Source organism: Vanellus vanellus (assembly GCF_965231255.1).
Source record: "Vanellus vanellus genome assembly, chromosome: 3".
In the NCBI taxonomy this organism is placed as follows: domain Eukaryota; kingdom Metazoa; phylum Chordata; class Aves; order Charadriiformes; family Charadriidae; genus Vanellus; species Vanellus vanellus.
In genome coordinates this window covers 45,272,762-45,296,261 of record NC_138907.1, presented here as the reverse complement: position 1 = coordinate 45,296,261, position 23,500 = coordinate 45,272,762, and the positions used below count along the sequence as shown (strand labels likewise).

The 23,500-nt window shown below is 47.7% G+C and overlaps 1 long non-coding RNA gene across 1 annotated transcript; it reads right to left on the bottom strand.

The window, feature by feature from the left end:
• Nucleotides 1–291: 291 nt before the first annotated feature.
• On the bottom strand, nt 292–23,093 carry LOC309670805. Its single transcript, XR_014269047.1, has 4 exons — nt 23,077–23,093; nt 2,389–2,555; nt 431–586; nt 292–305 (listed from the first exon to the last, which is right to left on the bottom strand). It is a non-coding gene; the product is annotated as an uncharacterized lncRNA (long non-coding RNA).
• Nucleotides 23,094–23,500: the final 407 nt, after the last annotated feature.

The following is a 23,500-nucleotide window of genomic DNA, read 5'->3' as shown; positions in this document are numbered from 1 at the left end:
TCATAAAAGTATGTCATAGTCTGGAAAGGGCAAAATGTTTTCAACAGTCCTCATTCCTTCTAGTGTAGGTCTACTTGTTTTCCCATGACATGAGAACTAACCACTGGGTTTGAGGTTGTATTGCAGGATTTTAGTTTAAAAAAAAGCCTGAGAGAGCCACTTTCAAGATACATATTCAGGTCTCTAAATAAATAAATAAACAAATAAGACACATGAAAACAAATAAGATTTTTCTTTAAATTTACTGCTGTTTTCGTTACACCATCAAAACAGGCACGGAATATTTTCAGTGGCTTATTTTCATCCTGAAATAATAGGTATGCGTTAACATCCATTGCAAAACCATCTCTTGACTTTTACAAGCTTTGTTGATAGAGAAAAGGAGGCACACAGGGCCCTCCCAAGCAAGCTCTTATTCACAGGTACAAACCTTTCTTCGGTGATGAATGAATCCTTTCAGAAATGCTAATACCAGCACTTATACAAGGTGGCCAATGTAAACAGTAACTGCTGGTTCATTATCCTTTTCAGATCTTTTGCCAATTTACAGATCTTCAGAGTTAGTGCTGAAATAGGCAGTGGTTTGCTGGAAAAGAATGAAAATGCATTTCTGAACCAAAAATCTACTGATGGGAATAAATGACATAACAACCCCAAGAAAGGGCTTCCCCGTGAACCCGACCAAGAGATGTAGAGACAGTAAGGAGATGGGGATTTTAATACTTGGATCATATCTCACTGCTTGCATTCCCCCAGGAGATTTAGTACTACCTCTGAAGGCAGCAGCCAAAAATATGCTTTGATGTATCTTTCATCTAAAGCTATCTCTATTGATAAATTATGTTTGTGTCGTTGAAGCACTGAACCAGAGATAGGGCTTTTGTTCCCCCTTCTACCACAGGCTCTCCATGTGTCCTTGGAGAAGCGACGGGAGTTCGTGTGCCTCACCTGGGCCTCTCTCAGCCAAGCAGAGGAGAGACCACCTTCCCACAAAGCCAGCATGGAAGAAAGCTCTGTGCATCATGAGATGGACACATCCCACCATATTGAGTCCTCTTGAAACCAATGAAAGCAAATCGACACTGATCAGATTCAAGCTGCCCTAAAAGTAATCATATGATTAATTAGGAAACAAATTCTTCAGTTCAGAAATTACCAGCAACAATCTTCTCTTCTGGGCTTACTGGTCCCACAGATGAGCCAAGTAAAGAACCGTTTGAAAGGTCGTGATTCATTTGAGTGCAAAGCAACAAGCTTTGCTTTGATCGCAGGGGAATGTGACTTAAATCAGGCCATCTGACTTTGTCCTGAAGAGGCCTACAGTTTCTCACATGATCCTTAGCATAGCCCAACTGTGGATGGTGACCCCTCTGGCTAAAGCCACAAGACATTCAACTCTGCCCTAGGACATTTGCCCTAATAAAGAGAAAATAGACTGGATGGAAATGGAGTTGCCAGAAGAAACTGTTGAGGGCAGCAATAGGATTCCAGAAAGAAAGCACTTCCCGGATCACTGGGGATGATCATCTCTCATTACTTGCACTCTGCTCCCCCAGGTAACTGAGCACTGCTGGATTAAGCTGGGGGAGATGGGGGGATGGAGGAACAAGAAGCAATCTTTTTTGGTAAGGGAACATGTACAGTAAATAACAGCTGCAAAAGCTCCCTTGTGTATTGAAGACATTATAATTCAGGGGGTTTCTTCCCAAAATCAGGATTTAATGGGAAGCAAGTTTCACCCTTTCTAACGGAGTTCTCTACAATAAGCTTGTTAAGCTTGGAAAGTGCTTTGGGAGCCCCTGGGATGAAAGGCGCTCTAGGAATGAAAGCTGATATTTACGATTATGGCTTGAAAGGAACAGAGAAGAACACTAATGTAAAATATGAATGGCTGCTGGTGCTAAAAAATGTATCGTTGACTTGGTGCTAAAGAAGATAGTCCCAGCTCTCAAATGTGGATGACAAGGATTTAGGAGGTGCAAGAAGTGGAAGAGACTCCTGCAAATAACAGCAAAAGCCAATCTGATATGCAGGGCAAATAGGTGTCTTGTGGGTTTTTCTTTTCCTTCTCCTAAAGTGCAGGCCATATGATCTCTCTCACTCCAGCTCTGCCAGCCAAAACAGACACCTATTAACCACGGTAAGTACTGCTGGTCTGTACTCCTCTTAAAGGAGGAACCTACAGATCCCTTAGGACAGGAGGGGAGAAAAATATCCTTCGTAAGTGGTCAAATGTCATGGATTGGCCTGAGTAGATTCATATCTTGTCTCACTCAAAGGACTAAGAAGCAGAAGCACTCCAGGCTAATGTCAATTAAACTTCCCTATTTTGGAAAGCTATGAGAGAAGAGAATCAAGCTAACAGGTGCTGTTCCTGCAAACACCTACCTGCATACTCTCAGCTTGCATAAATCTCTTCTGTTGATTTTACACTGGGCATATGGCCCCCTAATGTGGCACTCTGCAGCTCCGAGAGAGGACTTTTTTCCATCCTGACCTGGTATCAAGATGTCTTCACCTTAGTCTCCCAGTCTTGCACCTTTCCCTTAAAAGGGCTAAAAGAAAACCTTTGAGAGAAAGAATTCTGCTTCTTCAAAAACAAGCTCGAAAGTGACTCTAGTGCATAAGAAACCTTCACAGCAAAATCCCACAGGATCTCAAGAAGTGACTTTTTTTTAAATGTAGCAGAGAAGAACACAACGTGCACCAGAGGCTGAACACTAATACCATACACATTTAAATTAGATATAAGGTGCAATTATTTTTTTAACGAGCAAGCGTTGATTAACCACTGCAATGAATTAACAAAAAGGGTTGCGTTCTCCAATTCTCAGGCTCCAAATGAAGACGGGATACCTTTCAGAGGCATGCTTCAACCAGCCACAGGTTAGCGGGCTAGAAGAATCGGAACGGCTCTAGGGACAGGGAGTTCACCAATTAACACCCCACCCAGGCTAGCAGCCCCCTGTGTCACTCGGGTCAAGCCTTGCGACCTCTCTGCAGGCCAGTCTCCTGCTTTCTGACGTGGCTACGCCAGGCATTGGCCAGCAGAGCGCTGTGACTGAGCTCTCTGGGTCACTGAAGGCTGAGCCTCCAACTCTGGAGAAGTACCATTTCACCAAATCAACCCTGACAGGACTGGTCTGTACCAATGGCCCCTCCCCAGTGCGCAGTTACTGCGTTGGCACGTGTTAAGGGGAGTCCCCTTGCAGCATGTGCTGCTGGTGGTACCCCAGCTGGGGCTGGGGTGCGGAGCACAATCCTGCAAGCTCCTCTCCATCAGCAGCGCTTCCTCTTCTTGGCAGGGTCTAATGCTGATGTATCTGTATTAGAAATAACAGAAAGTCCTTGGCCTTTTTTTCCCTTTCTTTCATTTTTCCTTCCCTTCAGCTATTTAGGCCAACTCTGGCTAATCACGCTTTGTAACTCACACTCAGTCACTGCCATGGCAACCATTTCAACGTGCAGTTCATAGACTACCTCGGAGATGTACAGCCCCTTTGAGAAACACGTACACCTTGATGCTTCAGGAGAGGCGTTAAGAGAGGAGAACTATCATCTGCTACACTGACACATTTTTCTACAGTCTTACCTCTGGCAGCATGAATCTCTTCCTTTAGCTCTGAATAGCTCATCACTTGTTCTGTCCCCTTTCCCTCCCCCAAAAAGAGGTTCTTTAAAAATTGACACAGATTTATCAAGATGAAAAAGAAAGGTGTAGAAAGGGAAATGCATTTGGAAATTCCACTCTCTGGCATCTAAATTCACCCTTGTAAGAATGCTGCAAAGCCTGTCCTGTTACTGCTTCAAAGGAAATCCTGTTTTGTTCCGCTGTGTCACTGTGGAAAAGGAGAACATTGGGGGGGGTTGCTTTCTGGTTTTCTCAAACCCCTGGAGGGAGATGGCAGCTCTGGAGTAGGGTGGGTGCTGCTCCATCCTCCTTTGCAAAATGGCTCCTGTTCAGAAGTGCAACTGCCCCGCAACGTGCAAAACCAGGTCTGCGTTTGTCCAAGTGCAGACAGCGAGATTCGAACAGCGCTGCAAAAAGATCTATCTGGAACACGTAGGTGCATTTTGCCAACAGTCGCCTCTGAGGATCTTGCTCAAGACCTACTGTAACTAGGTTTGATGCCTGCCCCTGACACCCAGCTGGCATAGGAAGGTGCTGCAACGAGGTGCTACACAGGTGTCTGCCGTGCTCCCTACCAACAGATCATTTATTCTGCTCACACTTAGCACACTCTTCTCCCAGGCGCAGTCAGAGGGGAGGCTGACTGCCAGCACCACAGTATAAAAAATCCTTTTTTGCTTCTTTAGGTAATCGTGGCTGCTCTGTGGAAGAACCTGATTCCACATCCTGAATTTTCTCTTTTATGTGTTTATGTGTGTAGGTTTCAAATATGTATATGGCACATGTAGTGTCATGCTGATCCTTATCAGGTGGAATTAAACTATCTGTTTCTTTCTTCCCATCTTTTTCTGTGTTCTTATCACTGTCTATTGTCAGCTGGCCAACAGCCACAAACAAGACCTGCCCCCACCACTACTATCGACTTGACATCAATAAGGAAAATGCTTCTGCTACTGACCAAGGGAGAGGAGAAATCCAGATGCACCCACAAACAAGCAAATGTCAGCACAGCCAAAATAACCTGAGTGGAACGTTTGATTTCAGTTTGAATGTACCATTCAACCCCTGGATGCTAGCTGTAGGAGAGCACCCTCAAACACAGTTCTTTACACCAAAATTCTCTCTAGGAACAAAATTTGAGAGGCAAGAGCCAGGAGTCCCTAAGGCAGGCAAGTAAATCTGAGCCAGCAAGTAAATAATATATTGCAGTCACCTTTGCCCTGTTATTTTAATGCATGCACATACAGACATGCACACTGTTTCATAAGCCCTGGATATGCGCTTCTCAGTCAAGTATCATTTATATATACCATCTTCCACTGAAATCAAACCTCTGAGACTGCTGAAGTTAGAAAACATCTTGTGTGCTCAGAAAGAAACATCACGTATAGTCTAGCAAATTTCTGGGACTTCCTGACTGTGTATAGACCGCCTGGGGGGACCCAGATCCTCAGCTGTCCTTTCCAATCTGTGACCGAAAGTCAAGACAAAGGGTGGCAGGAGGAGAATATAGGACACAACTGACTGCTTTTAGCCCGCATATTTTAATGCTAATGCATTTCTGTAACTGTATAGCAAGTATGGACAAAATTATGGTGGGTCTGTGAACTGGGAATACCATCTTCATGGCATGTGTATACCATAGACCAGCTCTTCACTGAATCAAATTTCTATAAACCGCTGCAGTGAATTTGGACTTTCACCTGTACCACACCCCACTTTCCCAATGTATCCAGTTCTGGCAGTCTCACTACTCTGTAGATAAGGACGCACTCTTACCCCATGGGAGAGAGGGCACGAAGGGACAAAGGCTAGAAACGAAGCTGGAAGGGTCTTCTCTTTCTTATATCATGCATTAGGTAACTTGCCTGACACCAGCCAGGCTGGCAGCATCTGGAGCAGAAAATCAAGCCAGTGAATCAGGGCACGAGCCGGGGAGCTCAACCATCCATCCCTCCAGCTCTTAGTGCAGCCCTGGGGACAGTTTTGGCCCAGGCCAACTAGCACTCTCCCAAACCGTTCCCAAGCACAGCCCAGGAGTTAGCATGGGCTAGGACTGTTCCCAACAGGTATTTTGCATGTGGTCACATGGTTTTGACGGGCAAAAGGGTTTATCTGTCACACCATGGCCAGGCAGTGTTCCTCAGCCACACAGCAGAGCGCAGCTCCTGCCCCTGCCCCGTTTACTAGCACAGACATAGTCACATGCCGCACAGGCTTGTGCCTCGGGCTTTGGCCAGTGACCCAATGTACCTGCCTCTGTTTTGATCAGGACACATCTCTGAGCCAGCCATGCAAGTCCTCTCCTCCACTTTGTTCCAGTGCAAAGTCAAACTAACTTCGGCTACAGGTGGCTTAACCCATCACATCTGACACTGAGCGGAGACGTGTTGATGCAGCCAGTGCCACCTCCCAGCTGGGAGTTGAACCTGCCCCCAGGATCATTACACCCTTCTTTGCTCCACCAGCCCAAAGCCCACCAGGTGGGCACCTGGGCATACCTGAGTGGTAGACAGGGGGGGAGATGGTGCCGTGATTGCCTGTTTCTCCACTGGAAGGGCTTCATTTTGACTTCACACCGCAGCAAGCTGAAGAGGTGCCTCACTGGGCTGGCATCACAGTGGCATCAGCAGCCCTGGCATGTGGCCTCTGCAGGACGCTCCTGCCCCAGCCCCAACATGATGGCCCTCCTCTCACTGCTCCAGCTAAGAAGAGCCTCAGATTCGACCACAGGGGTGCTGCAGGCACCAAGCAGGCAGTGCATGAAGACAGACTCAAACTCAAGCGAAGCATACTCTAGACATGCCCTCAGCAAGTCTGCGGCACAGCCATGAAATGAAATAAAGCTGGATGTCCTGAGGCCATTGGTCCTTCCTTCCTTAGGCCTGTATTCCTGTGAATATAAACCAAACCTTGTGATGGCAGGAGAGCAGCGGCATTCAGTTATTTTGTTTTCATTTGATAAAAATGAAAAGATGAGGGTGCCTGCATAGCTAATCTGCTGCATTTTATCTCTTGCGTTCTCCAACAAAGAAACCTCACCTCACAGGAGAATGCATTAGCAAGCACCCCACCTCAAGAGGCAGCACCCCCACTCCTCCTCCACCACCTGGGCAGCACAGCATCTTCTCTCCACGGCACTGAGCTGAAGGAAGCCAGCGGTTTATGGGCAGTACAGAAACCCGTACTGTGCACTCTCCTCATTTCCTTTGGAATCCAGCGTTAGGTGTTGTCCTGCTTTCCAATGGGATGTGAAAGAGGTTAGGAAGAAAGTCAAAGGTTGTTTCTTATATCTGCTTCAGAACATTCAGGTCCTGGCACGGGAGGGAGATCAGGATTGTTCCAACCGGGCAATTCGTATGTTCCCAAGCAGGTCAGGAGAGATTGCTGAGAAAAGCAAACATTGCAAAAACCTTTTGCAATGCAAAACTCAACAAACAGTTGCAAATTCTTTGAGTTAAAGCAGAAAAATTGCCTGAATGGGTTTTGAACCCTTTTCCTTCTTCCTAATAATGGGCATTTTCTTTTTTGCAAGCATGCTCCTGGAATGAGAAGTCTCATAGTTTAGGGATACGTTCACACTGGGAACATTCACGTGACCTTTCAGATCACATTCCTCCTATTTATAAGAGTATTAGTCATCCACTTAGAGAGCAGAACTAATACCGTGTTTGTTAAATGACTAAATGTGCACTATGAATAACCAGCAGTGGGTACTTAAAACCACAGTTATATCCAGGAGCACACAGAGAATCCATAGCTAGCCCATGTTTAGACAAATCACAAATAATACTACTACACATAAAATACATTTGAAAAACAGTCTGAGGCACTTCACTCACAGGAAGAAAGGGCTAAATTCATCAGATAGATAGATTATTTTCCAGAGAGAGTTCACCTAGTTATTTAGACATATAGGATAGCTGGCAAGAGCACATGACAGCTGAAGCCTTAAATTTGAAAAAAGTCCAGGCAGAACTGTAAGACGAAGAGGATGGAGCACAACTCCGCTGGAACTTGGCCATTACACTACACAGAAAATGTCAGGAGCGTTGTACTACAAGTTTGCAAGTTTGTCACTGGCAAAACACGAGGTTTAGGAGCTCTGAGTAATGCCTAGCTTGTTAACTAACGTGTTGCTCAACTTAGCTTCAGGGAAAGCACAGTACAAGCCATGTGCGTTATTAGCCCCAACACGTTTGTGAGTCCCAGCCAACACGAGTAAACTTTCCGTGCCTCAGATCGTACCAGTGCCTCCAGCAAACTGCCACAAGCAGTATCAGTTCCTGGGTCGGGAGAAGTGGTACTTGCCAAGTGCTGAGGACTTCCCTGCTCTGCATGCAGTAATATCAGTGCTTTGGGAAGCATTTAGCAGGACAAGATAGGTGTAGTCAGTATACTCAGACCATTTTGGTGACATCATGTGAGCGCATGTATCTGGCAGGAGAAAATCTGGAGAAGAAGAAGAGTGAAGGACAAAAGGGTGGGAGGAACAAGAAGAAAGAAAGTATAGACAGCAGTGTGAGAAATGAAGAGACAGCAGGCTATGTGCCTCTCTATAAAGGAAACACAGAAGCAGTCTGGGCTGTGTGAGCTCCACATTTCTGACAGCAGGAAAAATGGAAGTGGAAACAGCAGTGCAAAGAATTTTGAGGGTTCTGAAGAATGATGTGCAAATTACAGGCTGGAGCACAGAGAATTACGGGACTTCGACTCTGAGTTCCCACCTGCCCCCCAGTTTAGCATTACAGACCAGTTAAGTGCTTCCACACTGCACAGGATGGCACTGGTGGGGACATGGGGATGGCTGGCTGCACTACGCTTTTGGCCAAACCCTCTTAGGGTAAGGGTGGACATAATCAGCAGGAGGTGCCTGGCCGTAGTCACATGGCAGTGTCGGGGAGCTGCCCCCTGCCAGCAAAACTCTCTCATGTCAGCATGACCAGAGGGAGACGGGCGTCACTCCACGCCAGAGGCAGCAGCTGAAAGGTTTGGTGAGAAGGTGGCAGGTAAAGGTGCAAATATCACTTCCTCATTGCAGCCTCTGCGAATGACCCTGCCTGTGCAATACAGAGGATGTTTTGAATGGCAGAGCACAGGCAGTGAATCATTTTATAATCACTGCTGGTGTGTCCCGGCCTCAGTGTATCATCAAGCCTTCTTTTGGGTCAAGTAACCATTTGAGTCTGAATCATTGCTGCGCAGGTTTCTCCCGGCGCAGGCTGGCATGGTCGGTGAGCAGAGCTAATCGAACGTGCTCTCACCGCTTCATCCATGATTCGGGAGGGTCTGCAAGGCTGGTGCTTGTGGCTTTGCCGTACGGACCCCGGCAGCACAGAGGGTTCCCACAGATCACATGGTCTGTTGGGCCCTATGCGAAAGTCAGGCAGCAAATTGTTAACCATGTAAGTTATCACTGTTTCCTTAAAAACTCCTCATGGGTCAAAGGGTTATCACTTTCCCGAGCCAGAATGATGTCGGTAGTGAGCCAGGACCTCCAAATCACAGCACCACAGGCTGGAAGGGACCTCAGGAGGTCAACTGGTCCGAGACCCCTAAAAAGCCAGGTTTGAATGCCCCCTCCTCGTCCTCAGAGTCTGAGCCACCAACATGGGGGAAATGGAAATCCCGTGCAAGCCAAGGAGCACTTGTGCCGGTGGTGCCCAGCTGAGATCAAACAGGTAAGGAGAGAGCATGAAGGGAAAATCCAGCAACATCAGGTAGTACCAAAGGGCCACAGCAGAGACAGAGTAAACTTAGGGAAAGACCAGCAAAACCAGCGGGGGACAGAGAGAGGCAGCACGTTTGCTTCCTCTGCTGCCAAGATGGAGGCAGGAAGGGCGCTGCGGGGGCACTTCTCCTTTCTCCCAGTTTGTTGCATGTGCACCAAAGCTCCTGCTGCGCAAAGGAGCCACCTCCTGACACCATGGAGGCAAAGTAAGTGCCAAGGTTGCCACAGCTGGAAGAGGGAGCAGAGTCGTGGCTCCACCCTGCCTGCACAGTCCTTCCTTCCCAGGCCTTGAGATGGGTGGAGGGAAGGGGGCAACCCTCATTCCTCTCCAGGCCAGATGGGGAAGGACTCACCAGGTCTCACCCCCACCCTGTCACTAATATCAAGTAATAATAGTATTTAGCACTTCCATAATTAGCTTTGCACTCCGGTATCACAGACACTGCTGAATTGGAAGTCATTAAGATCATTATAATGAGCTTCAGTGGATCCTTTCAGTCGGAGGATTATTTAGCCAGCCCTCATTTTCGTGGTTACATCTGAATAAGCATTCTGCGTTGAGGTGAGGTGACGATGAGACATTTCGGCATAAAGGTAGTCTCCTACTTGCAAAGGCAGAATAAGTGTCATTATGCATCATGTATCACCCGACTTCAAAATGACAAGGAAGGTAAGTCAGGTTATAGCTGACTCCACCTTCAACTTGTAAGAGCCGCAAGACCCTTCCCATGGACTGGAACTTGGGGAAGGTCTGCCATGACCTCCTGCACATGGCGGCCATTTCTCAGCAGCTGCCATTCTGGAGGCCTTCAACGGTCAATACAAGCAGCCACCACAAGCCCTCACTGCAGGCGTCGATTCAGCAAGAATTCTTAATAAGGTGGAGAGGGCAGAAGGCCAGCAGCTCTGGGAGCACCTTGCACTGGGAACAGGAGAACCGTGCTGACCTAGTGAAGGTGCTGTCAAAGACCTGGGCTGCTGGCCTGAGCTCAGGTGGAGGGGCATGTGGACATATGGCTGTGCTGGACTGGGCACTGCTGGGGCCAGTGAGCAGAACCATGTCCAGAGCCATCTACAGAACAGAGACCTGCTGGTCCTGGGTCTATTTTTAGCCTCGCTGAAGACTTCTTTGTTTGGCCTTTCAATAAGAGGGAATTAAGTGCCCCTTTAATTGTGGTTACCTCAGTTCCCTGTTCATAAATGCAAATAGAGGCACTTAATTTCTCCCATTTTTGTTTGTCCTTTATGTTTGGGCTGTGAATCCCTTGGGAAAACATCAAGGGCTTCTAGGTGTACCTGTCTTATTAATAATAAAAGTAATGTGCTGGTTTTGTCATTAAAGTAGGAGGAAATGTAGGCACATGGAACAAACACTTGTATTGCAATTTCTCATGTTTAAAAAAAGAACAAAAAGATAATAGAGTGTAATACTTTGACCGAGAGCAAAGGTAAAATCACAGCAGCTGACTCAGTGTAACAGAAAGAACTTAATTGAGTTGGCAACGTTTTGGCCTGCCTTCTCGGGAACCTGACCATGGGAATATGTTAAGAGTAGCATAATATATCCAAAACACTGCCTGAATTAATTAAAAAAAAAAAAAAAGTTACTGTTGGGCAAAAGTGTTATTTTCAGCAGCAAGGAAGTTCTTCTAGCAGAGCATGAGCACAAACTTGTGTTTATTTCTTGGTGTCCAGTTACTGTCAATATTACAAACAAACCCAACCAAGGCAGAGAACCTAACCCTGCGCTGCCAGCCTCAAGTGAAGTGCAGCTAAAACGCTCTTCTAATGTGTCTGTGACCTAGCTGTTCAATCCGTCCTCCAGAAACAGGTAAAAACACAAGACTTGGACAAGACCCAAACAAGCTTCAGCACGGTTTAGAAATACAGTTAAGACACAAAGCTGCTTCTCTACTTCAAGACAAACTGGCTGTTACAAAAAACATTGAGAAGCAATGACATTTCCGGAGCTCTGGCTCTATCTGCAGTAAAAAGGAGTTTCCCATGCCGTTTCCTTAATTAGCACAAATATGCTGACAACCTCCTCCATGCTGAAATCAAGCCATAGGCCACTAAAAAGTTGATCTATCCACGCATCCAAATCTACCACATGCTGAGCCAACATGTTTCAATGCCGTAATCAGTACCCAGATTATAACATGGCTTTGTCATGCATCCAGTTGCTGAAACAGACTTTGATGTCCCAATACGAAACCTATTTGTCCTGCAGTCAGCAAATAGGAAAAATGCCAATATATACATTTGATGTTTTGCAAGTGCTGGGATCGTGTGCTGGCATTTATTGGATCATGTTTACCACTACATGTATTTATAAATATTACCCAGTTGAATCAGAGAAATAGCATGATCTGAAGACCAGATTCTAAGCTTGTTTAATCTGAAATAAACAGGGAATAACTCATTTGGCATCCAGTAATTTACTCTGGTTTCACCATGGAGCGATCAAGACCACAGTTATCTCTTTAAGCAGTTCAATCTGAGTTTAGTCCTTGTCAACAAGACACGTTATAATACGATCATGCAGCAGTCGAACAGAAAAGACAGCATGCCAATACAGTAAATATTGGGAGTACCAGCCCTAGGGAAAAGTTTAGCTACCTTATGACAGGTAGGGTTTAAGCTTGTGAACCCGAGCCTTGTTCCTCAGACAATTTTTGCTTTGTTGGTAATGCAGCTGGCAGGACTAACTCTAAAAGCAATTTATGCCTGGCCAGCTCATAGCTAATTCTGAGTGAAAGCTGTGACAGCTAAGCTGTTTCCTCCTGGCCAAGGCAGCCAATTTTCTGAGACTGGTTCAGTAAGGTTGCTGCCTGCTGTGTGGACAGCACACTGCGACGTGCTGGTGTGACTGGTCTGACCCCTCCTCCCACGTTTCAGTTGTCCCTGCAGTAGCGCATCCCACGGTGCGCCACACCGTGGGCTGCTGCTCTTGGTAGGCGTCTTCCAGGAATTCACCTCTGTCGTTACCGGTCTGCGGCGTCACTGCCCGCGTTTTCCCAGAACCACTTGGCACCAATGTGGCCGGACAGCACGGCAGGTAGCCCTGCCAACATAGCTGCTGCTTGGAAAATCTGCCCTGTGGATGTAAGCTGAGCATCTCACTGGTCACCCGCTATAACTCTTTTAGCTGGATACAAGGTCACAGTTGTGAGAGGAACAAGAATGTGTCTTTGATGACATTGACATAAATTACCCACAGTTTCTTGCCAAGAAAAAAAAAGAATGCCAGAAAGTGATGCCCCATGATGAACAAATTAGATCCCATTTTGTGTCCCTTCACCTGTAGAGAAAGGTTTGAATGTCACTGAATTCTGTGCCAGCGACTGTCACTCGGCCCAAAATGAACGAAACCAGGCTGACGGCTACATTCATAATTTTCCCATTGAGCTGTTCTCTTTCCCGAATTTTATTTCGGTCCATTTATTTATTCATTTCAATAATTGTCATTCAATACCACAGAGCAGCTTTAAGACACAAATGCGCTGTCATCAGACACCTCAAGTGCTCCTTAGTCAGTAAAAGCACGTCCTTCAAATCTATCCCGACTGCACGCGGCTCCCCCTGAGCTGGTAGGGCCAGAGGAGAGGGAAAACCAAAGCCGAGGGCTGTTCCCGGGAGGTCCCGAGCACTTGCAACTGGTCTCTACTAGAAGTACAGGCAGCGGAACCCTGGTAGGGGCAGCTGGACACTTCAGTGGTTAGGTGGGGAAAGGAGACCGCTGTCCCTGCCTGCTTGCAGAAGGACAGGAGATGGCAAAAGTGCTTCCTGCTGCTCAGACTGCACCCTGAACCCTCGCTGCCGTTAAACTGCCTTACTCTGCCGGGGAGAAGGGGAGGGAGTGAAAGTAAGTCTGACCTTCCTGAAAGAATGGACCTATTGATGCTGCGCTGGGCTGAAACCTGAAACCACTGAAACTCTGGGCCTCGAGAGAGGGAATTACCAAACCAAGCCCGGCGTGATTCAGTAATACAAACTAAACCTCACGCAGCTTCCTCTTCCTAACCCCATTCCTTCTCTCTGAAAGACACTTTGCATGTTTTAAGCGAATGGGAGCAGTGATCTAGACATGAAGAAAGCTTGCCGACGCCAGGCTGTGCGTCAGTGCAAGCCAGAGGGACGTAAATCAGATGAGGTGCAGGTAGTCAACTCATTGAGCGAGGCTTCCCCCAGGTTCCCCATCGTGATCAAGCAGTGGCAAAAAAAGACATCCACTTGAAGACTGACACACCTTTGCAGCCCGCTGGCCTCAACATCAAATTCATATTTGGAGAACAGAACCCCACGAGCCTGGTCTCATTTACACCTGTTTTACACAGTTGCCTCCTTGGGAAATACCCCATCTTTACATAGGTGTTCCCAAGACCAAACCTAGCTCAGCCAGCACCTCTGAGCACAACTAATGTAGATCCTTCTTCACCGACAAAAGGCCAACCTCAACACGGTTGCAAGCCACTTTTCCTCCCCCGCCCCAGTTACTTTCCATTGAACATATAGTTTAAGAAGCTCATGACAGGAGGGCACAGGCAGCTTGGAGCCTGCAGATCCTTCACGAAACACATGAGCAAGCACCACACAGAATTTCCCTGCAGCCCCACAACTGCCGGGCCCTGACCAGGAGGTACCACCAACACCATGGAAAGTTTCCACAGCCCTCTTTCTCTGGGGGGTTTCTGCTGTGTTGCCATGGCTGAGCTGCTGGCTTAGGATGTTAAAGTCCTCCCTGCTGGAAATGAGAGCACCACTCTCAGCATGTACTGCACTTGAGCTGACATTGGTTTCTTCCTATTCTCCAGCCCTTGCCATGATAGCTTAAAAGAAGTTTTGGCTTACGCCTTGTTTACAAACTTGGCTCTGAAAAAACCCACCTTTTAGTTTGCCGACCAAAGGCCTACAGGCCTGACCCCAGTCATTAGCTGTCCAGCTGATTTGCTGAACAATTCGAGTGTGCTAAAACCCAAGACCAGTGGCTTGAGAGGAGTCTTGCCTTATTTCTCACCCCACAGACAATGCTGTGAGACCAGTGAACACACCAGAGCACGCTACACAGAAATCTTCTCCATCCCAGACATTGTAAAATAATGTACTGTGGTACAAGCTGGAGCAAGGAACAAGCTTGTGGTACAAGCTGGTGCAGAAGTCCCAGACAGCCTTGGAGGCAGGATTACTCATTTATTTATCACAAAATTCAGATGAAGTTGTGCTACTAATATTGCTATAGGGCAAGGAGGGGAGAGAGAGAGAGACTTTTTTACATTTCCAGGAGACTTGTTTTAACAACTGATAACATATGGGGACAGGATTCTCTGACCTTCCATTAGCTGAAGAATATGAAATCCTATTTCCTCATATATCATTAGTTCACTAGCCCCCTAGTCAGGCGCTATTTAAAACCCTAGACTTTAAATGCTCCTTGCCTAGTTCTCTGTATTGCCCTCTGGCCTGCCATAGGCAACAAGATCCTCACTTTGGGAAATCATTTTCCGTCAAAGTTGGCTGAGCTGGCTCTGCCTGTGCCCCAGAGAATAGGTGTGTCTACAGTCAGGGTCTTGAATTGACAAGATCTCAAAGAAAGAAGTAACTTACACAGGTGGAATTAGGTAGAGATAATGGAAATAAACACCAGTTCAATATTTGAGGAGTTTCTGTGCACTGTTTTCACTCGTGTCTACTAGCCCACAGATGCCCTACAAGCTAAGGATACTTCATCTGCCTGTTTTTTTCATGCCACCCTCGCATGTTTCTAAAAGCGTCTCTCCTTTTGATCACATGACAGCAGGTACCGACTCGCTTACACACACAGCAGTGTTACTAGTGACTGTGCTCAACACATGCTGCACCGGTGAGCGCTGCAATATTGTCTGTGGATATAGAGCCATCACCCCACCCGCACAGTCACGTTTTTCTCGGTGTAACCCCAGGTACGGCCCTACGCAATGCCCGGCCACTTTCAGATGAAAGCTTGCTCTTCCCCTCCCCCACCCCTCTGAGCTCAGCAATCAGGAATACAGAGGAAAACTGGCCATTTGCGCTCGAGATGAGCAAACAACCAGCCCACACTCTGTCCGGCAGCGTGAACGCTGGGTTACGCGAGGACATGCCAGAAGAGCCCACATACCACTGCTGGGTTATGAGCACTTCAGATCTGACTGACCATGCTCAGGAGACTGAAACATAAACAGCGCTTTGCTGGGAGGAGCAGCTCCCATCCAAATGCTCCCCCATCTTAGTCACAGGTTAAAATAAATAAATAAATAAATAAATAAAGCCCTACTAATCTCACAGTCGGCCCACTCGTAGCCATGTGACGGGTGTCAGCCTTTGCCCCGAGGTGAAATATGGACCCCTTCGCGCTGCTCCAATGGCACAGGCGGGCTGGGAGGCAGCCCCTAACCGGGATGGCGTGGACTCCGGCTGGTGGTGTAAGGGAACACCCACCTGGCAGGCAGCAGAGCCCAGCTGCACGCCACCTGCTCCCGGCTCCATCACACTTACATAAGGGAAACTCTGAGGGGGCCAGGACGTATTTAACCCAGAAATCCTCACGTGATCCAAAGCGAAGCAGGGCAGACCTGGGTCTGCTTTCCATCCCGCACGGAGCCATGTCTGGGAAGCAAAGCAAACAGGGGCCACTGCGCAGCGGGAGCCCAAAGAGGCTGGGGAACAGGAGGACTAAGGCGGTAGTTGCCTCTTCCCTCATCCTTTGGCGAGCGAGAATAGCTGTGCTGGGGACCAGGAGGGCACACTGGGCCAGGATCAGTCTAGACTTGCTCTGTTTCTTCTCCTTCCTGCAGCATCTGCTGCCGGTCCCTGTCAGAAGCAGGATAAAGAGCTAAGTGGACCTCAGCATCCAGCACAGTGCAGCCATTTGTACTCCCCTGCCTTGCGAGCTGCCAGTCTGGCCAAAGCTGCTCCTGCATGTGCATGAAAGACGATCCCAGCATTAAATGTGTTCCCCCTCTTTATCCAAACTAGAAATGGCTCCTCAGCCTTCCACATCACCAGGCTCTGTTAAAACACCTAAGTATAATCAGGAATGCAGCTGGAGGAAAACTTCTGGATATCTAAGCATTGGGGTGTGCAATACCGAGCATACGTTTTAACAGGAACTATCTCAATGGGCTCTGAAAGATACGTACAGTATATCTGCCTGTTGCTAATTATATTTACTGGTGGTGTTTTGGGTTTTTTTGTTGTTTTTTTTTTTTTTTCTCTACAAGCTGAAGATGAGTCAGAAAAAGAAAAAAGTCCTTTATTGTTGTGGAAGCAGAAGGATGTCTCCTGAGGGTGTATGTAATGCACTACTGTCACGGCATGACAATGGAAAAACTGACTGCTGAGCCAACCAAACCCCCATAAATACCTAATGATATCTCTCCTGGCCCAGATTTTCTACAAGTCGGTGCCTGAACTGCATACGAAATGACAATCGATATGAAAGGATCTCTCTTCTCAACAGAGCCAGAATTTAACAGCCCAGCTGAGCATTATATTCCAGTTCATACAAAGAGATCCTTTTAAAGGTCTGTCACAATAACTTAAAGGTGGTGATCCAGCAAAAAAACTACTCGGGCTCTCCTCACCATCTCCCCCACGCCTCCCACCATTAGCACAAAGAACAGCCGGCTTCAGCGAACAGCCATCGTTAGTAATTACAATATGGTGACACAAACAACGCGTGCCTAGGGACGTTATCGGGGCTGCATTCATGCGGGACAAGAGCAAAATCTTCTTCCTTTCTTTCTTGTTCTTCTTCTCCTCCCGGCTCGGGTCGCTCCGTCGCCTCGTGCCCTCGGCGGTGGAGGCGGCCGTGCCAAGCACCTGGCCCAGTTACAGGTATGCGCGCAGGGACAGGGAGCCTGTTGTGAGAAAACCCGGCCTGAGCAAATTTCTCTGGCTGCCGGCCAGCCTCCGTGCGTTGGGCAAGTGACTCTCCCCGGCCGCGGTTACATCAGTCACCACCACCTCCCTCCATGTCATGGCACGGGAAGCGGCTGCCAGGGGAGAGGGGGGAGAGAGAGGGAGGGAGGGAGGGAGGGAGGAAGGGAGGGAGGCAGTGGCTGGTTTTTGAAACCGGCTGTCCAAAAAACATTACAACACCCTTGCCGGTTTCCAGTGGGTTTGCTCAGTTCCTCCCTTCCCGTGAAGACCACACAGGCTTCGCATTTCGCCCTGCCGCAGAAAGGCGGTCTCTGGGGCCCGCCGCTCTGGCAGCTGCTCTGCAGCAGCGTGATTCCCCCGGCTTCCTCCAGACGTTCCCAGTTTACACCCAGAGCCAGAACCAGAACCAAACTCAAAAAGCTGGTATTTAGGGAAAAAAACAACCCATGGGTATTTTCTTTTTTTTTTTTTTTTTTTCCAGAGGGAGACTCCATGCTGCTCTGTCCCCAGCGCAAGGGGGAGGCAGGGCTGGAAGGGTGAGCGGACCCAGAAAGAAGCCCCTCATGGCTCCAGTCCCTTCTCTCCCCTGCCTGCTCTGTTCCCTCGCGCCCTGCTGGACTCTGGCACACAGGCTGCCCAAGGCCGCCTTGGTAGGACACCACCACTCCCTGCCTTCCTAAGCCACCAGGTCACCGGGGCACAGGCTGGGACTACCAGCCCCGGGGCCGCACTGGGGAGGTGTCCAGCTGGGGCACCACTGCCGGCATGGCCGACAGCCAAACTGCGCTCTCGGATACCGCCCCAGGGTAAATTTAGAGTGACCCCCCCACAGCGGTGACCAGGACTTGTTCTGTGCGAGAGGAAAGAGCAGACCCTGGACAAGGGATGGCGCTTCAAGACAACCATGTGGGGCCTGGTGTAAGCACAATCACCTTATAAAAGAGAGCAAAACTGGCAAACAAAAATATTGCTCCTGGCATGTAAGTACTTCCATATTGATTCAATGCTTAAAAACGCACTGAAGTGAGGATGCCCTTCCTTCAAACCCTCCAGCAAATTGACTTTCGCTCTTGGCAGCCTGTTGTCTCCTTCGCTCCTTCGCCCAGAGGGCAGTGGCACTTTCCTACAACAGCGTCTCAGCCCTCCATCACCAGACCCCGCCAGCCCTTGTGCTGCCGCCCCTTGCTCCCTCCTCTGCTTCGCCTCCTGCTTGAAGTCCTTCCAGAGGAGGAGCTAAAATTTCTGCGATGACCGTCCTGCAACACAACCCACCAGGAGCCTGCCTACCCTAGCAAAAGCAGGGAGAAACGATGCCAAAGTCCACGGGGAAGCCTTCACCCAGAGAGGGGGGGGCAGCAGGGCTGGGGCTCAGGCTGCAAACCTGCCCCCTCGGCCCTGCCTCTCCCAGGACAGGAGCCCACGCAGGTTAACAAGCCGGCCAGATCAGGGGAGCTTTCCTCCAGTCGGAGGCTCTGGAAGGATTATTTGGCTGTAACGTATCATATGACTTTGTTCTTAGAGTTACATTTTTAACTGAGAAAGTTTAACAAGTATGACTTATGGGCTTCTAAAATTGGCAGCAGAAAAATGAGCTGAGGAAGTCATGGAAAAAAACCACAAGCGAGGCCATTCCATGTTATGCACAATTTCTGGGCTCTTTTTCCAATCTTCTGTTTTTTTGGATGGTGGAAAATATTTTCCAGCTACACAGGCCTGGCCTCACTGAGTACGTATTTATGCCAAGTTTATAAAAAGCAGCTGCAGACAGGGTTGAATGAAAGGATTACACTGCTGTCTGTCTTCCAGAAGGTGCTTCAGTTCACACCCTGTCCCATAGAGCGAGGCTCGTTTCTCAAATCTCCATGAATTTATGTAAAGAGGGACAAAATTTGAACCGCACAGTACAAACAGCTATGGCTGTGCGTGCAAATGGGCATTCACGCGTGTACATCCAGCTAGCTGGCCAGCTAGCAGTGGTTCCTAGCCACTGCTAACGCTGGCTTTTAGCGCTTCCAGTTCACCACCGTTCCTCCAACCTCTCCCCACCCTACAGCCCGGTCCATCTTCCATGAACACGAGGCTGGGGAGAGGGCTTTCAGGGACGAGACCCCAGTCTCAGCGCACCTCTGCTGCCTGCTTCACGTATACCTGCTCTCCAGCTGCTCCCACTGAAATTCGGGCTTCACCAACCTCACGTACTCTCAGGCTGCCAGGCTTTAAGACTAGGAGGGATCGCTGTAAGCGCAGCCTGACCTCCTCCGCAGCACACTCCTGCTGAATTTCAATCAGGAACCCGGGCAGCAGAGGCATAACCTTAATTTTCAGCCGTGTCTTGTCACAGCCTTGGCCTGATACACTAGTCACAAGAGGAGAGTCACAAATAATTCTTCACCCTCCTAAACAGAATAGCTACAGGGGATGCGGGGAGGACACAAACTGAAAGTAAATGGATATAAAAAGGCAAGGTAGGTGGTAAGCTGCAGATCGTACGTTACAGATCTGTACCCTGCTGTTTTTGCAGTCGAGTATCTTAGAATAACAGTACTGAGAATGACAGTGTTACATCAGGAATATCGGTCAAGACAATATTTCCTGGCAATTGTTTGAGAAATGCTTTTCTCACAGCTAATTGCTCCCAAGAGGCTGTGTTTTCTCTGTTTTTAGAAGGAGAGCGATTAAGAAAGGAGGTTTTTAAACCTCTGCACCCTGCTGTGGGACAAAGGGGGGGGGGGGGGGGGGGGGCGTGAAGGAAAAAAGAAAGAAAAGGCACAACAGCTGTAATGTTCTATGAAATGATTTTGTTCTGTTCTCTTGCCGGGGTGGTGGGTGCAATCATCAGTTTGGCAGAGATAAATACAGCAAAAAGCAAGAAATTTTACAGGAAAGAGAAGGGGAGTCCCAGCTGCGGGAGTACCACATTGCCATCTAGTGGCACCGGCCCCGGGAAGCCAAAACACACGGGGGGCTGCGCAGCCTCTCGGTGCCCGCCCTCGCCGGTGCCTGGCCCAGGGCAGCAGGCGCCCTACCTCAACACGGGGCCAGTTTCCTTTCAGTGCTTTCCAGCCCAGCTTGACAACTGCAAACCGCTTGGCCTGTAAAAGACAGGTGTAGGAAGGCAAGGGGAAAAGGGAAAAAATTCACGCCATGAAAAGTTTAAGACAAACTTGGCTTTGCTGGGAAAAGCCCGTGTTCACACCGAGGCCCGCAGATTCCCGTCTTCCCTTGCTGCTGCACACAAAGCTACCGCAGCCTCGGCGTGTTCTGTGGTTGTCATATGGATGTCTACAGCAAAACACTGGGCTGGCAGTAACAGCGAGCGCTACTTTGTCCCAAGGAGAAAGGCCTGAATCTAGAGCTTATGCCCGTTCACAGTCCTGTCAGCCTCAGTACCTGTGTGCCCAAACGCTATCTCCAGTGCCACCCCTGAAAATTTACCTCCGCTATGTGTCTCTGCAATGACACGTTTCTTTTGTATTCCAAAAGGAATACAAATGTTAACCTTTCAACACTGAAAAAAAAGAGAAGTCAAAATGCTAATTCCCTTACATAGCAAAAGGCAGGCACTCTACCTTTGGAAGACACCCAGCAAAGGGCAGTGAATGAATTATTTTGTGTGACCTTCACACAGCGAGTTAAAAAGAAAAAAAGAGCTTTGGCGTATGTGAATCCTGACATTCATTGAAAGACGTTAAATTGGAGGGTCCTGCAGCAGACTTCTATTTAGCCAGAAAACAAAAACACTCCCAGTGCCTGAACTCTGCCAGAAGAGACCATAATTTTGGGAAGCAATGGAAAAAGCCTTGCATCAGGCACCCAAGGCTGCCCACAAAGCTCTGCCTCGTGGCAAAGTGCTTTCTGTTCTTGCACATCCCACTGGAAATAAATGGCCACTCTCACACCTTATGGGCAATGAAAGGTGATTAGCAGCAGACTGCATTTGGCCCTGGTGCAAAGGACTTTATGTCTAGCTAACCATTAGCTATGTGTCTTTGGTCCCTTAGTCCAGTGAAGCTTCAGAAGAGCACAGCTGTACTGCACGTGCCCTAAATAGCCATGTCAACAAGGGTGATATTATTTGATATTAGCAAAAATAATGTGGTCTTCCAAGAAGAAAGGAAAACGCAGTTAAGTTCCCCAAACTGAAGATAATCTACGCTACTCCAGGGAACCAGTCTTACAGCAGTATTTCTTCAAAAGCCCAGAGTGATAACATCTACAAATACTTTGGTGACTATGAATACTATGATAACCTACGAATACTTTGAATTTACAAAATCCCTGCTGCATCAATCAACAACAAACCTTATGTTGTCACCCTTGGAGACCAAGCACACAACATCTGCAACGTTACCAGGAGTTGGCGAGGCAGAATTTGAACAGTAAGATTAAAAAAAATGAAAGGCCATGAAGGATCCCGAGTCTGAGCCATTGCTGGTTCTGTCAGACTGCAATCTGCTTCTTAATTTTTTTCTTTGAAATCAGGATGTGATCACTGTTTTTATTAAAAATGTGCTGCCCAAGGCAGGAGATATCCATCTGTGACAAGATCTACAGTCTAATGACAAATATTATCAGGCCAGCTGAAAAATTTTGAGAGCAACCCAGCAGAGAAAACACTGCTCCCAACCGTGGCAGAGTCTCATAACAAACACTACCCTGCAAACAACCAAAAATGATGGGAGGGATTCTACACAGAAGCCAATTGTTTTCCCTGCTTCACATTTTATGACAAAAAGCATTGGGAGAGCACTGCCCCAATATCAATACATTCCATCCCAGGGTCTTTGTGCCCTTTAGAAACCCAATTTAGCTTATCAGCACTTACTTCCATGGTTGGCGAAAGAAGCTAAGGTGCCCAACTGGCTAGCTCCAGCTCCCGCTAAGAACCAGTCTGTTGGTTCTTGAGGGTGGCAGGACACACCAGTCTGATCATCTGAACGTCTACATATATGGCTAACATGTAGCCTGCTCCTTCCATGCATATCCTCCTCTCCTTTCCAGATACCGGCTCCAAAGCAGAAAAAAGGGGATAGAACCATCCTGGTCAACAGATAACCCCTGCTCTAATCATGAGGACTTTGAGCACCAGAAGCAAGCTTTAGACGGCTGCATTGTTTTCAAGGATAGATCAACTGTCCAAAACTGGGCTGCAACTTTCTCTCAGTAAAGTACCTCTCCAGTTTTCAACCCTTTTGTCAGGCTGTCACGTATTCACAGTTTGCAATCCAACATCCACAATGGACGCTGACTCACGGCATTGCTTTCTAAGGCATTTGCCTTATCTACGCCTGCTTAATACCTATATCCCAGCTTTCCTATTTGCATGATGGCGTTACCAAATTTCCGGCACTATAGTGTAGGCTGATTACTAAGTTTTGACAGAACAGTCAGAGTTCCTTTTAAAGTTGCTATCAAACAGCAAGCCAGATTTCTGAAAGATCGCTTCTTACATTTACAATGCAGAAGCCACTTATGAACTGCAGGACTGCCAGCAGAGTAATTAACCCAGTGCTCAAGAGTTCGTATTATTTGATTTCAGTTTTGGGGGGTATGTGCTTCAAATCTTTTCAATTATAGAGAGTGTCTTTAGTACTTTTTTTTTTCTTTTGGTAGGTTTCATGATTTATAAGCAGGTCTATGGTTGATTGAGGTCTGACTTTTCCTGATGACACTAGTAACTAGCGCTGATTAGCCAAGCAGTCTAAAAATAATGAGATGTAGAAAAGGAGCAAGCCTTAGAGCTTCATACGTAATTCAGATGAACAAAACACCCATCCAATAACTACCAAAACAATCATACTATCCTAAACCTTACCTTCTCCCTTCCTGAGCCACTGTCCCAATGTCCTGCTCTTGACTGCTTAGGTTTCCATGAGGAAAGGACCATGCAGAGTAAATTACAGGATCAGGACCGCAGGCTGTGAGCTTGCAGAAGCAGAGACTTCATCTTGACAGATTCTTCAGAGTGCCACACACATCTCTGCTGATACAGAAGTAATAATAATAATTTCATGCTAAGAATTCTGCCAGCGCCAATGGCCAGTAGATAACATCCCTACAGAGAAGTAAAAAAGGACCCTCAGTTCTGTCAGACAACTTCTAACATGAGCCAAGGGGCCTGATGTTAAAGATCAAAGCTTTAGATAGAGAGATAAAAGAAAATGAAATGTAAAACAAATAGCAACCCCTCATGGTTATGCAAATTCAGCTGAGTGTCATTATAGCAAACACCCAAACTA